This window comes from Trichosurus vulpecula, chromosome 3 (assembly GCF_011100635.1).
Source record: "Trichosurus vulpecula isolate mTriVul1 chromosome 3, mTriVul1.pri, whole genome shotgun sequence".
NCBI classification, from domain to species: Eukaryota; Metazoa; Chordata; class Mammalia; order Diprotodontia; family Phalangeridae; genus Trichosurus; species Trichosurus vulpecula.
In genome coordinates this window covers 299,319,734-299,333,100 of record NC_050575.1, presented here as the reverse complement: position 1 = coordinate 299,333,100, position 13,367 = coordinate 299,319,734, and the positions used below count along the sequence as shown (strand labels likewise).

The 13,367-nt window shown below is 37.1% G+C and overlaps 1 protein-coding gene across 1 annotated transcript in view; it reads left to right on the top strand.

The window, feature by feature from the left end:
- PSD3 (pleckstrin and Sec7 domain containing 3) overlaps positions 1–13,367 on the top strand; it is a 451,252-nt gene that overhangs the window by 261,564 nt on the left and 176,321 nt on the right. The gene's annotated exons all lie outside the window — the stretch shown is intronic.

Below are 13,367 nucleotides of genomic sequence, written 5' to 3'. Positions count from 1 at the left end.
GATCACTAGATCTTACCATCTGTCCTCTCACTGTGCTCTAATGTCCTCTTGGCCGTTCCACTTGTTCTGTCTCTAATCCCTGCTGTCCCTGGCACTGTAATTTGACTTATTATATAACTTAAGGACCTCTGGGCCTTGCTGTGTCCTATTGCTATACCCATAGGACTCCCTACTTTTATATATTGTTTCTTCCAATTATATCGTGTGCTCCTTAAGAGCAGAGATTATCTCAATTTTATTTTATTTTATTATTTTATATTTCTAGTGCTCAGCATAATCCCAATGCTTGGCACATAGTAAACATTTAATAAATGCTTCATTTCTTCATTCACATCCATTCATTGTCCATGGAACTAAGTAACATTCACCAATAATTATTCAGAAAGTGTTTCAGTGACCTATACAAAGTGCTAGGGAAGGTCAAAATATAAATAAGTCATAAACCATGTTCTCAAGGGTCTTATAACCAATCTAGAGGAGGAGTGATTAGACAAGCACACAAGATTTGGGGGATTTTTATTTGTTTGTTTATTTATTGAGACACAAGGCATTGTAACTTGCCTGGACTTGAGACAATCATTGTATGGTTTTAAGGATTTATGGTAAACAATATTTATTCACCACTCTACTGTTAATTCACATCATAATTTACAAGATATTAGATTAGAGCTGAATTAGTAATTCAACATAAGTATTTCACTTTGGGGGAATGGTAGGATGGGGGATAAAAAGGAATATTACCTTTTAAATCCTTAGGAAACAGTGTTCTTCCTATGAAGTCAGTCAGGAGTGTAGGGATAGTTTCTCCTTTAATTTTCGCTCAAAACAGAGTAGTGAGACAATAAATAGCTTCTTTCCTATGATCAAATCTGACCTAATCATCAGTGTTCCTCTTGACATCTGACTCTGTGAATCTGAACCTTGCCTGCCTGTCCTGAAGTAGTAACTTTTTGGTCCTCCATGCCTTCACTTATTTGACTAGATACCAACCTCTTGCCTGATGAAATCTACAATAATTCCCAGGCCAGTCCTGACTAGCTAGACTAGCAGACTCCTCCTAGTCCTTGCACCTCTTGGTCAGTCTGGAATTCTTTTCTTGCCCACAGCTTCATGTGACACAGAAGCCTAAACTACAATAATGTTGGACTTCTAACATGGTCCCATGGCGTGAGGCTTCACTGTGTGTCTCTTAAATTATGACTGACTGTTATGCTACTGTGACTAATAACACAGGATGGTCAGCAAGTTAGTAGATGGTACTGAAGTTGTCTTCTCAATGTATTAGTTTAGCATAAAATTAATATATAACTGAAGTTTAATATACCTTTTAGAGTTGTTAGAACACACAAAATGGGCTATGCTATCCCTATCACAATGACCATTTATACTTCTGCTCACCCTTATAGCCAATATTTTTTCTCTAAATACGAGTTTATTGCACTAACATCCCTATCTGAAAAACTAGCCATTAGTTAATTCAGCAGGTTGGGAACGTACCTGTTGATATAGGTACAGTTTACTAAGTTGTTAATTGCTTACGCCGTCATGCATACATGTACACATTCTCCTTCAATTTTTTCCCTTAAGTCTGTTTTCCTGTCAGGTTTATCAGTAGCCTATTGGTAGAATGGTTTTGGTAAATAGTTGATTAGAAAGGCAGCCCCTGTATCCAGCTTTAAAAACGGAAGCTTGATGTCACTTCAGAAGCATAGTTGTATTACTGTTTTTTCAGTGAGACTAAGTTCTTTTGCTTTCTGATGAATCATTCTGGGGCCTGTGTTCCAAATATCCATATTCATTCCACAGAGGTCCAAGTACCATAAACTCTTGGACTTCACACACCTTTTAAGTTCTATCCAAATGTGATTAAATTAATAAAACCATTTTGAAATAGGGAGAAATGCACCATCACAGTTTCAGTCATAATGCATATTGTGTGTTGTAAAAATTATATGACGTAGCCCTTGGGTGACACAGCCACAAAGATGATGACATCATCGTCAGCATTTACCATTAATGAAGGTATGCTTACTCAGGGCATAGTATGGGCGCTATGATAACTTTTGTCTGTCTGATATTTTATTGAAATCTGAAAATAGAGGTTATTGGATTTCAAATCCTGTCTTAAACTCTTAGTAGCTGTGTGACTCTAAGTTACTTAACCTTACTCTTCCTCAGTGTGCTCATTTATAAAATGAGGGGGTTGGACTTTACAGCCTCTAAATCTGTGATCTATAGTTCTTTCTCATGTTGTCATGCCATTGTGGTAGGGTGGGTTAAGTATTGACCTGTAAGTAGAGACCCTTCTTTTCTGGTAGCCATGCAACTGTGGTCAAATCTCTTCCATTTTCAGAACCTCACTTTTGCCATTTGTTAAATAGGGTTAAGAGTACTTGTACCCTTTGTACCATGATTCTTGGGTGAACTTAGTGAAATTTAAAACACCCCATAAATGTAAGCTTTTATTATTATTATTATGGTAGTTGAAAGATTTACTGTATTGAGAATATTTTCAGTAACAAACTCCTTGGAATTTTTCAGACTGCAAAAAGATAAGATTGTGTTGGCAAAAGGTGTCATTTATTTCTGATCTCTCTCACTCACTCTCTTTCATCTTTAAGGGGACAGTGTGGTTACAGTCTGCCATAATTTAGAAGTCTGTACTTAGAAAATTGACATCAAGTTTACTTGTGTATAAATGAGGAAATTAGATACATGATTTTTAAATTTCATTGTAATTTTAAGATTCTAACACAGGCTTTTGGGTTTTTAGAGCTAGAAGGAACTCAAGCTATTGTTTATTCCAGTGACTTTATTTTGAAAATGAAGAAACTGAGGTTGAGGGCCTTGCTTCCAAGGTCATACAGGGTAGTAAGTTAGGATTCAAACCCTGGTCTTCTGACTCTGAATTCTACCCTTTGCACTGCACCATATTGCCACCTGGTTCTATGAACAGAATTTTGGTAACAGCATATGTTGGGAGAGCAGAATATCTTAATCTTATTGGATTATATATATATATATACACACACATATACATTCTGATCAAGATTTCTGGATGTAGCAAATTTTGAGGCCCTTGTCATAGATTCTTGTTGTTTTTGAGCTGGAAGGGATCTTAAGGAAGAATCATTTAATTCACTGCATTCATTTATAGATGAGGAAACTAAAGCCCAGAAAGATTCACTGGCTTGTCAAGATTGCACAGTGGCAAAGCCACTTACTGAAAGTTTCTGTCCTTATAGTGTGCTCTTACATTGGCTGGCCTGGCTTAAGTGGTATTGAGTGGGATGAAATGTTGAGGCAGATTGCAAATCTTGCTCTACAGATGACATTGTGAAAATTTGCTGTCATTGTTTTAAGCCAGTATAGATGGTAGTTAAAATTGTGTATCCCAGTACAAAGTGAGAGGAAGCTTTTTACAGGAGAAAGACTGCTGGATTGGGTTCAGAACCTGGCTCCAGGACTTCCTACCTTTGTCATCTTGGGTGAATTGTTTACTCTGAGTTCATTTTCTCAGTAAAATGAGGGGATTGGACTGTGGGCCTTTCTATCTTTTACAGCAATGCATCTGTACTTATCTAGGAATTTTACATGATTTATTTATAGGAATAGTTTGTATTTATCTGGCATGTAATTTGTAATTATCTAGAACAGTGCACATGCAGTTTCAACCACTGAAATAAAGTCCTTCCTAAGTTGTGGGAGTGTTATTATACTCGTATATTTGCGAAGTCGTGGAAGGGGAAAAATGTTGGCTAATACCTGTACTTGGCAAGAGATTTTTAGTTCTTTATGTTAGTAATAATTTATTAAGTACCTATGCCATGAGCCAGGCACTGGGAAAAAAGACAAATGGGGGGAAGGGAGTTCCTGCTTTTTTTCATGTAAAGAACTGCTTACATTCCATCCAGAGAAACCTTATACATATGACTGAATACAAAATGTAGACCAAGTAAATACTAAGTAATTTCAGCATGAGAGAGACGCTGGTATTGGATAGAGCAAATGCCATGCTACAAGGAGACCAAAAAATATGAGGATTGGAAAAAAATCCTTTGAATTTGTCAGTTGGATCATCGGTAAGTTTGAGAGTGATGAGGTTGGAAGCCAAATTGCAAGAACTTGAGAATTGAGAGGTAGATGAAAATGTTATCCAACCAGAATATATTTCAATTTTCACCTGAAAAAACCGCTCTTGTGCTGGAATAGTACATTCTCATTTTAAGATGTTCAGGCAAAAAACAAGCCCTTTTGCTTCTCAGAAGGAAAGAATGACCAACAAAGGTGTTCTCTTTGCTCCTTAATAGTCTCCACCCTGCCCCATCCATCTCTAAAGAAACACTGATTTCCCTTGCTCCCTTGAGTGCCCTGTCCACAGAGTAAAACATGAGCTACCAAACCACATTGTTTTTATGGTACCTGAATTGAGGTTCCTTTATGACACAATTTCCTCTGTTTTGCCATATACAAAGTAGTTTAAATTATGCTTTTTTTTTTTAATTTTGGTCATATAGTTGAACTTTTTTTTTAAATGAGAAACTGCAGAGGTGATTGAATTAGTGCTTGCTATTTTCTGACCATTAGGAACTTTAAGTGGAGTCAGGCTGAGAATTGTGAGTCAGACACAGGGATTTGAGATCTGAAGATCCTGCTTTGTCTCTATAGCCAGACTAATTTAAATAGTACCAGATAGGTCACTGTCTGATCATAAACATGGGTGATCTGGTTGCCTAACACCTAGATGATCTTGAGAGAAGTGCTAAATTTACAGATTGAAAAAAAATAATTCTTTCTCCTAGGGGCCAGTTATGCTTTTTTTAAAATGAGAGGTTGTATAGAAGATCTAAGTTAATCTCATGAGTGTTCAAAAATAATACAGGTTTGTGCTTCATAAGATAACCTAGCAGTATTAGAAATATAAATGAAGCTTTTTAATATAAAAGTACATAAAGAACAATTTATACAATAACAACACTATAAAAACAAACAATTTTGTAAGTCTGTAAGAAATATAATGAGCATAATGACCGTTCATGAATCTAGAGAACCCAGTGATGGAATATGCCATCCCTTACAGAGAAATGATGAATATGGTTGGAGAATATTACACATACACACTTATACACACATATAAATATACAACCATTGAGTAAATTTGTTTTGTTTGACTGCATATTATAAAGAATATAATAATAATATTTTTTTTATTTGGGAAATTTTCAATTGCAGTAGATTTCTGTTAATTTTTAAAAAATAGGTGGGGTACTACTACAGATGTGAAATATTTCATGCTTTCTAATGAGGTCTTTGTATTATTAATTATACTTTGTTACCAAAGATCTCTGATGAAGTGGGAGTAATCTCTAAATGTTTACAATGTAAATATAGTACATATTAATAAAAATTTAAAAATTAATGTACGTGTGAAGAGAGGTTAAACCAGCTTCTTTCTTTAGATTCAACCCATCAGTGTTTTAGGACTAGGAAGCTTGGCATTGTGGGCACACACAAAGAAACCAGTTGTGCCTAAGCAGAGTTCATGGTAATGGCAAAGTTAAAAAGAGTAAAGCAGTTTCTTCTTCATCTAAACTTCAGTGCAGCATCCAAATCAGAGAGGGAGTCTCTGTGGAGGGTAAGGTCCTGTTTGCAAACGACATTGTGCTGATTGCATCAAGCCCAAGAAGACTGCCAGAGTCCCCTGATTGAGATCTGTAATCACTCAGAGGAATTTGCATGCCCATCTACATAGGAAAGACCAAGTGAATAAAAAAAAAATTATTGTCTTATTTTCAACATACATTTGGATAGCTATCTTATAGAGCTTGTCGCGTAGAACTTATATCTGCAACAGTATAGATAGATAACAAATTGGGCTCATATTTCAACAGGAGGTAGAGTGCTGGATTGCTTCAATTTCTCATATTCATTTTTTTTTTTACAGTAAGGAAGAGAATGAGGGAGGGAATAAGCATTTATGTAGTGCCTACCATGTGCTAGGCACTGTGCTAACTAAATTTTTAACGACTGTTATCTCACTTGATCCTCAAAACATCCCATTTTACATTTGAGGAAACTGAGGCAAACATTAAATAACTTGCCTGGAGTCTCATACCTTATAAGTGCCAGAGGCAGGATTTGAACTCTGGTCTTCTTGACTCCAGGCCCAGTATTCTATCTACTTTGCTGCCAGCTACAGTGAAGTAATCTATAAATGAACAAATGAAAAATTAAACACTTACTATGTTCAAAACACTGTGCTAAGTGCTGGAGATGCACATGGAAAAGGAAGACTGTCTCTGCTTTCAAGGAGTTCACATTTCCATAGACCCAGTGGCCTTTGGTTGCATCATCAAAGCCAATGGTAATACATCTTCTCTAATGTCATTTCCTTTAAAAACTGTTGGTTTCTGATATTAAACTATTTGATCACACCAGTGACTTTAGTGATGAGAACTCTAAGAGTCTTCGGTAGCTTTGATTTTTGAGAAGACACTTCTGTACTTGGCAGAAGAAGCTGGTTCTGTGGATGATGGCTATTGGGGCCAATCTGGAAGCAGGACTGGTGGTCTAGGGGGTTCTGCTATTCCCCTGCTAGGCTCTTGGGCTTACCAGCTTGTTGGTGGTAATTAGTAAGTAGTTGATATTGGTGGTTACAGGATTGGCAGGCCCCTTCTCCATAGTGTTTGCTCCTCTTGGTGATGGCTAAGAGTCAGACTGGAAAGAGGGTCCATGATCTGGTGGGCCCAGCCATTGCTAATGCTCTCAGCCCGGGATCTTGAGGCTTTCTTCACCAACGTTCACGGGGAGGTGGTGGTTAAGGTGGTTATACCCTTCTTCCTCTCTCCCTTTCCTTCTCCTCCCTGCAGTGCTACCTTTTGTATTTCCCTGAGGTTGTCTTACTACTTCAGTTAGACTGTTTGCTTATTCAGTCAGTGCCCTGTCCGATAACATGCATATAATTTGTTTAGACATTACCCAATAAATTCCTTACTTTGTTTACAGTTTTTTGTTACCACAAAAGTGTTGCTATGAAAATTTTGGAATATAGTCTTTCACTCTACTCATTAAATTTAAATGATGAGAGGAAAATGAGAAATTAGACAAAGTTGTTCACTTTGTCCTGAATATAGAGCAGTAAGATGAGGTAAAGCTGAAAGGATAGTTAGATTCTAATTTTAGAGGGCCGTGAATGCCAGGATAGTGAGTTTATAATGTATTTGAGCAACAATGGGGGCATTTCTGAAGGTTTTTGAGTACTTGCAATGAAATTCTGAATATAGTGCATTAGGAAGACTACACTGGGAGTGACGTGAAAGACAAGACAAGAGGAAGGAGAGGTTGACGATAGCCCTGAGGTCTCTTTCCCTGTTGGTAAAAAGGGATTGGATTTGGTCAGCATTTCTCCCAGTTGTGGTCCTCAGACCTCTGAGAATCCACACAATCCTTTCAGGGGATCTGTGAGGTCAAAACTATTTTCATAAAAATAATGAGATGTTAGAAATGGGGAGAAAATTTGTAATTCAAACTCCTGTGGAAATCAGTGCTGAAAACTAAAAATATTAAATAAATAAATAATGATTTAAAAGCAATTAAGAAAAATAATGAGATGTTGACGCATTAACTCTTCTCTTTTCCAACTAATCTTTGTGAGCCTAGATTTTCTTCATACACTTCAACCAAAGCAGCATATCACAAGATTAAATGCAGGAGCAGATGTGAAAATCTAGCTGTTTTCTATGAGGCCAAACATTTAAGAAATTTGTGACAATATGTAAAATAATGTTACTTCTTCCTTTAAAGATATTATTTATGTTAACATGTAATAGTTTTATTATTATTATTTTAAGTGAATTAATAAAGACATATTTAAAAATTTTACTAGTTTTACTTTCTAATTTGGTAAATATTGATAGATATAACCCATATAAATGTAAAAGCTCTTTGGGGTGTTTAATTTTTAAGAGTGTAAAGGGTCTTAAGAATGTAAAGTTTGAGAACTGCTGGCCTTAGAACTAGGAAAGCATTTTCAGTAGTGCAGACACAGGGGCCTGAATTAGGATAGCTGCATTTGGAGAGGAAATGAAAAGAGGTAGATCGAAGAAAAGGTTTAGCATCTTAGACTTTACAGTCTGAAAAGGATCAAATGCTTTATTTTGCATATGAGGAAACTGGAGTCTGGAGAGGTTAAATTTCTTGACCTATGGCATGCAGAATTAAGAGGCAGGATTTGAACTTACCCTCTGACCTCAATTATGTTGCCCTTTCTAGTACATAATGCTGCTTGGTACTTGTCAACTGGATTGGAAGGTAAGGGTGGGAGGGAGAGAGAATTGAAGATGACTCTGAAGTTATGAAAAAGTCGGAATGATTCTGAAGGACCAAAATAAATATAAAAGTGTGTTTGTAGGGGGAGAAATAGGCTTGGGTGTGGTAGCGAGGGGAGAAGATGATGAATTCAGTTTTGAAGTTTGAGGACTTGGCCAGAAACCTAGGGTAGTAGTCTTGAGTAAGCAGTTAGAAATACAAAAGCCGAGCTTTGGGGAGAAGTTGGGAGGTAAAACACCATTTGAGAGTCATCTTTTTAGAGCTGATAGTTGAAGCCAGTGGAATGGATGAAATCACAAGGGAAATACTGCAGAACAAGGGAGGAAATTCACCTTTAATGGCCAGGAGAAGAATGTGGAGCAAAAGGAGAGAAAAGAAATAGAAAGGTAGGAATACCATGAGAAAGAAATGTCATAGAAATTATAGAAAAGGGGTGGTTAACAGTACCAAATAGTTCAACTACTGGCTTCCTTCCTGACCCAGCTCAAATTCCACCATTTTAAAGAGGCATTTTTTATGCCCTACCTCCCACTACCTAGGGCCTTTCCCCTGAAATTATCCCCCATTTATACTGTTTATGTCTTGTATGTACGTTGTTGTCTGTCCAGTTGTCTTTCCTCTATTAGACTGGGAACTTCTTGAGGGTATGGCCTATATCTTTGCCTTTCTTTATATCTCCAGTGCCTGATTCATCCATAATAAGCACTTAACAAATGCTTATTGACTAACTGACGTCATTGATGGTGAAGACAGAGATAAGGTCATTAGATTCAGTGAAAGAGTATCAATAACCCAAGAGAAGTCAGTTTGAGTAAAGTGGTGTAGACAGAAGCCAATTTGTACTGGGATCATGGAGGGGAACAAGTGATAAGTTAGTGGAAATAGTGAGTATAGATTACTCTTCCTAGAATTTTGGCATTAGAAGAAAGAGGGAAAATCATGGTTTGAGGGGGCAGGAAGGACACTTTTTCTTTTAAAGGCTGGAGGGAGACCTGAGCATGTTCATAGGGCAGAAGAGAAGGGCAAAGGGGCAAAAGAGAGAAGAGGGGAGGGTTGATGGAGTAAAATCACAGATTACATGGATAGCACCAAGGATACAGTCGGAGAGGTTGGCCCTGAGCTAAGGGAACAATATAACCTCATGCTTAGAGACTGGAAGAAAAGAGAGGAAGACAAATGAAGACATTTGAAAGTTTTGAGGAATGAATGAAGGACTGTTATTGTGCAACTTTTTAAACTCCCAAAGAATAGAGTGAGTTAATTTAATTTTTTAACATTATCAATGAGAGTGACCTTGGGCAAATTATTTAGCCTTTCTGAGACTCAGTTTCTTTATCTGTAAAATGAGTGGATTAGACTTAATGTTCTTTAAGGTCCTTCCAACTCTGTGTGCCTATATCTTAATAGTTTAGAAGACGTCTGTGGAGATTTGGGACTACAGTAACTTTTAGATGCGTGGAAATTTGAATCATGTTATTGTGCATTAATATTTTAGCACTGCAGTATTGTTTTATTTTCAAGGAAAGATTCAAAATATTTGTTGGGAGTTATCAAGCCTAGAGCATTGTTATTTTGAGCTCTCATATAACAACTGATGTGAAATCTGCCAAACCTGAAGCTTTTATGATAATGTCAAGAAGTTTATATTTCATTTGAAAATCAATGCATTTGAGAAAAAGACAGCCCCCACTCCCACCCCACAATAGCCACAGGGACACGCAGTCCTGAAAGTTATTATTAGCCTAAACATATGCAAGAGCAAACCTTGGTAATATCTTTCCTTAGGAAAATGAAATAACTCTTAAGACTCAAATGATGTTTTTTTTCTTGAATTCCATTTACCACTAAAAGATTATAAAACTTCTCTTCCCCAGAAAATTATAGAATGTCATAATGAGGTGGGATGGATCTCAGAAATTTACTACAATACTCTTGTTTTTTAGAGATAGAGAAGTTTTACCTCAAGGTCACAGTCAGAGCTGGACCTAGAACCAATGACGTTGTGAAGAGTTTAAGAAATAAGGAGAAAGGGACACCTTGTTCCTTCTCTAGAGCCTTGTCCCCGTTGAAAAAGCAGTCGCAGTCAACTTATTTCTGTGGAAAACAGAGTGTTCCTAAGCCCACTTCTAATAGCAGAGAAATGATGTCTTTATCATCCCGTAAGTGACCTCACATTTCTACAGTTAAAGGAACAAGAAACCTTAAATAAGCTTTGTTCCGTCTTATTCCTTATCATTAAATAGATCGTCCAAGAGGCTTGGTTTGTACTTTGAGACACTTGATGCCTTTTTTTAAAAAAAAAATTTAATTCCTCAAGTAGCACTACCCACTCCATTTTTCATAGTGATGGTAAGCCGAATGTGGATGAGTAGTTTGTGGGGAAAATACACACACACACACACACACACACACACACACACACACACGTATCATGTAGAGATATATAGATGGATGTGTGTGTACACATGTGTACACACATATACTTCTCCAACTTCTCTAGCCATTTGTTTTAAACAACCCCTGTCAAACCATTCATCAGCAAAGGAATTTAATGGATTTTTATTTGAGGTTCAGCATCTCTCCTTCCTGGTAATATTTCAAGAATAAACTTAGCCTTGGAAAAAGGAAGAGAAACAGAGGTCTAGTTATCTGACCTTTGTATATAAATTACTCTTCTTAAACTTCTTAAAACATGATTCAGGGAACAATTATGATATCAAGGATTAAAGTACAGCCATTTCTTCTGTTTTGGAATGGGGATATGCTTCACTTTAAGGAAACAGGGTACAATAATATCTCATTTATCATGAGTCTTTGGGAAGGAGATATTCTGTGTGACTTCGCCAGATAGTTCAACCTTTACCCTAATTCTTTAAAAAAATTAACTACTTTATAAAATAAATATCATAATACAATTTGTGAGACGCTTCACCGTCCTTTTATATGGAATATTTGCAACACGTTAGCCTTTTCCCCAGGACTGGTTACTGTTATATTTCAGTCGTCAGTATTTTACAAGGTTTGTGATTTCTTACTCTTTTCACTAATGCATAGTTAAATCCTTTCATCGTTTATAGACCATCGTCAGTACTTTATGAGATTATTGTGGGTATTCTTCTCACTAATGCACAGCTAACTCCTTACCTCCTTCTGTAGACAGTCTTCGTGAGTTACAGTCAAAGAAATTCATCCTATGGTGGTTGTTGGTGGTGAGCCTCTGTCTAGTTAGCTAAGTTAGTCCTTAGAAAACAACCTTATTACCAGGCTTGTACTTTGGGAGCCTTTCCGTCTAGATAGAACGTGTCAGGGCTTCTTATGCAATGGAGTATAGTTTTTGAGAATCCAGGGTGACCTCTGTGCCATAATGAAGCATCGCTGTAGGAATTTGGTAGAGGTAGGATCATGATTATGAATATAAATTACGGTACTGTGCTGTCATATAGTTTGTGCCTTCAGTAAATAACCCCAGATTACTATGCTGTCATTGAGTTCAGGTCTGGTAGGCTTTGTTACAAGCAACATGCGTGGTCTTTGTGATGTCAGTTTCAGCTATAAAGAAATCTGTTCACTGACCTCTGGGTTCTTTGGCCTATTCCACTTGTCTGAGACAGCACAGTACTTTGGAAAGTCACTATACTTGATGTCAGAGGACCTGGGTTCAAATTCCAACCCTCTCACTTACTAGCTCTCTGTCTGACCTTGGGCAAGTCACTTTCAATGAATCCATAGCATGAAGCAGTCAGATTCCACAAAATCTCTGATCCTACCACCTCTACGTTAATAGAGTTTTTTATATTTTGAGAATCCCAATTTGTCAAACAAATAAATTAGGATTCATATCACATAGCGTTCCTCAGTTTAAAGCAGAGGTTCTTAACTTGTTTTGTGTTGTGGACAACTTTGGTTGTTCAGTAAACCCTATGAAGCCCTTTCTCAGAATAGTGTTTTTAAATGCATAAAATAAAAAAACATGGAATTACAAACAAAACTAATAATATTGAAACAAATATCAAAATGTTAAGGAAAAAATGTCACAAACCACAGACTTAAAAACTCCTGCTGTAAAGAAATCCTACAAATTTAATCTTTAGTAAATAAACTTGTTATCTTAGTGCATATAAATGTTTTCATTTCTACCCAACTTATCAAGAGCAAATCTAACTTTATAAGTTAAAATAGGTTATATAGGTGTTTCCCAGTTTGTGTATTATGGAAAATCTAGGACTGCCTGGTTCTGCAGACGTTGATCTTAAAACTTTTCAATAAGTGTAGGCCTGCTCCCTAGATTATTCTTTTTGAAATCCCCTCACACTTTAATAATACCATCTGGTCACTTTTGAGACTTCTTTGAAATCTTTGAATATCTGCCCTTTCTTCCTCAACCAAAGTCCAATCACTTTCTGATGTAAGGCTTTGAGAGGTGCCAAGGAGTAACTAGGTGGCACAGTGGATAGAGTGGAAGGCCTGGAGTCAGGAAGATTCATCTTTCTGAGTTCAAAACTAGCCTCAGACATTTACTAGCTGTGTGACCCTGGGCAAGTCACTTAACCCTGTTTACCTCAGTTTCCTCATCTGTAAAATGAGCTGGAGAAGGAAATGGCAAACCACTGCAGTCTCTTTGCCAAGAAAACCCCATGAAGAGAGGAAAACAACTGAAAAACGACTGAACTGAATGAACAAAATGGGTTGGGGCTGACCTTGTTGATGAGAAAGATCACCGATGAGGAAACCCCAAGCTTGCAAGTAGAGCTGCTACCAGCATTATCAGAACTCGAGTCTGGAACTCATGCATAGGTTCCTGAGTTCTTGTTCTCTGGATTCTTCTGCTTCTAGGTACCGCCACTGCTTGTTTACTCTATGTCTGTATTCCTTGGTTCCAGTTCCCATTTGTGCTTTTCTGGATGTCCTTTGTTGGATGTGCTATTTTTTTTTTTTTTTACTTTCCCTTTCTCCCATGCTGTTTTGCCTTCTCCACCCTCACTTCAAGTCCCCAGCCCTGGAAAGACTTGCCAATGTCATTCACCCGTCAGAAGAACATT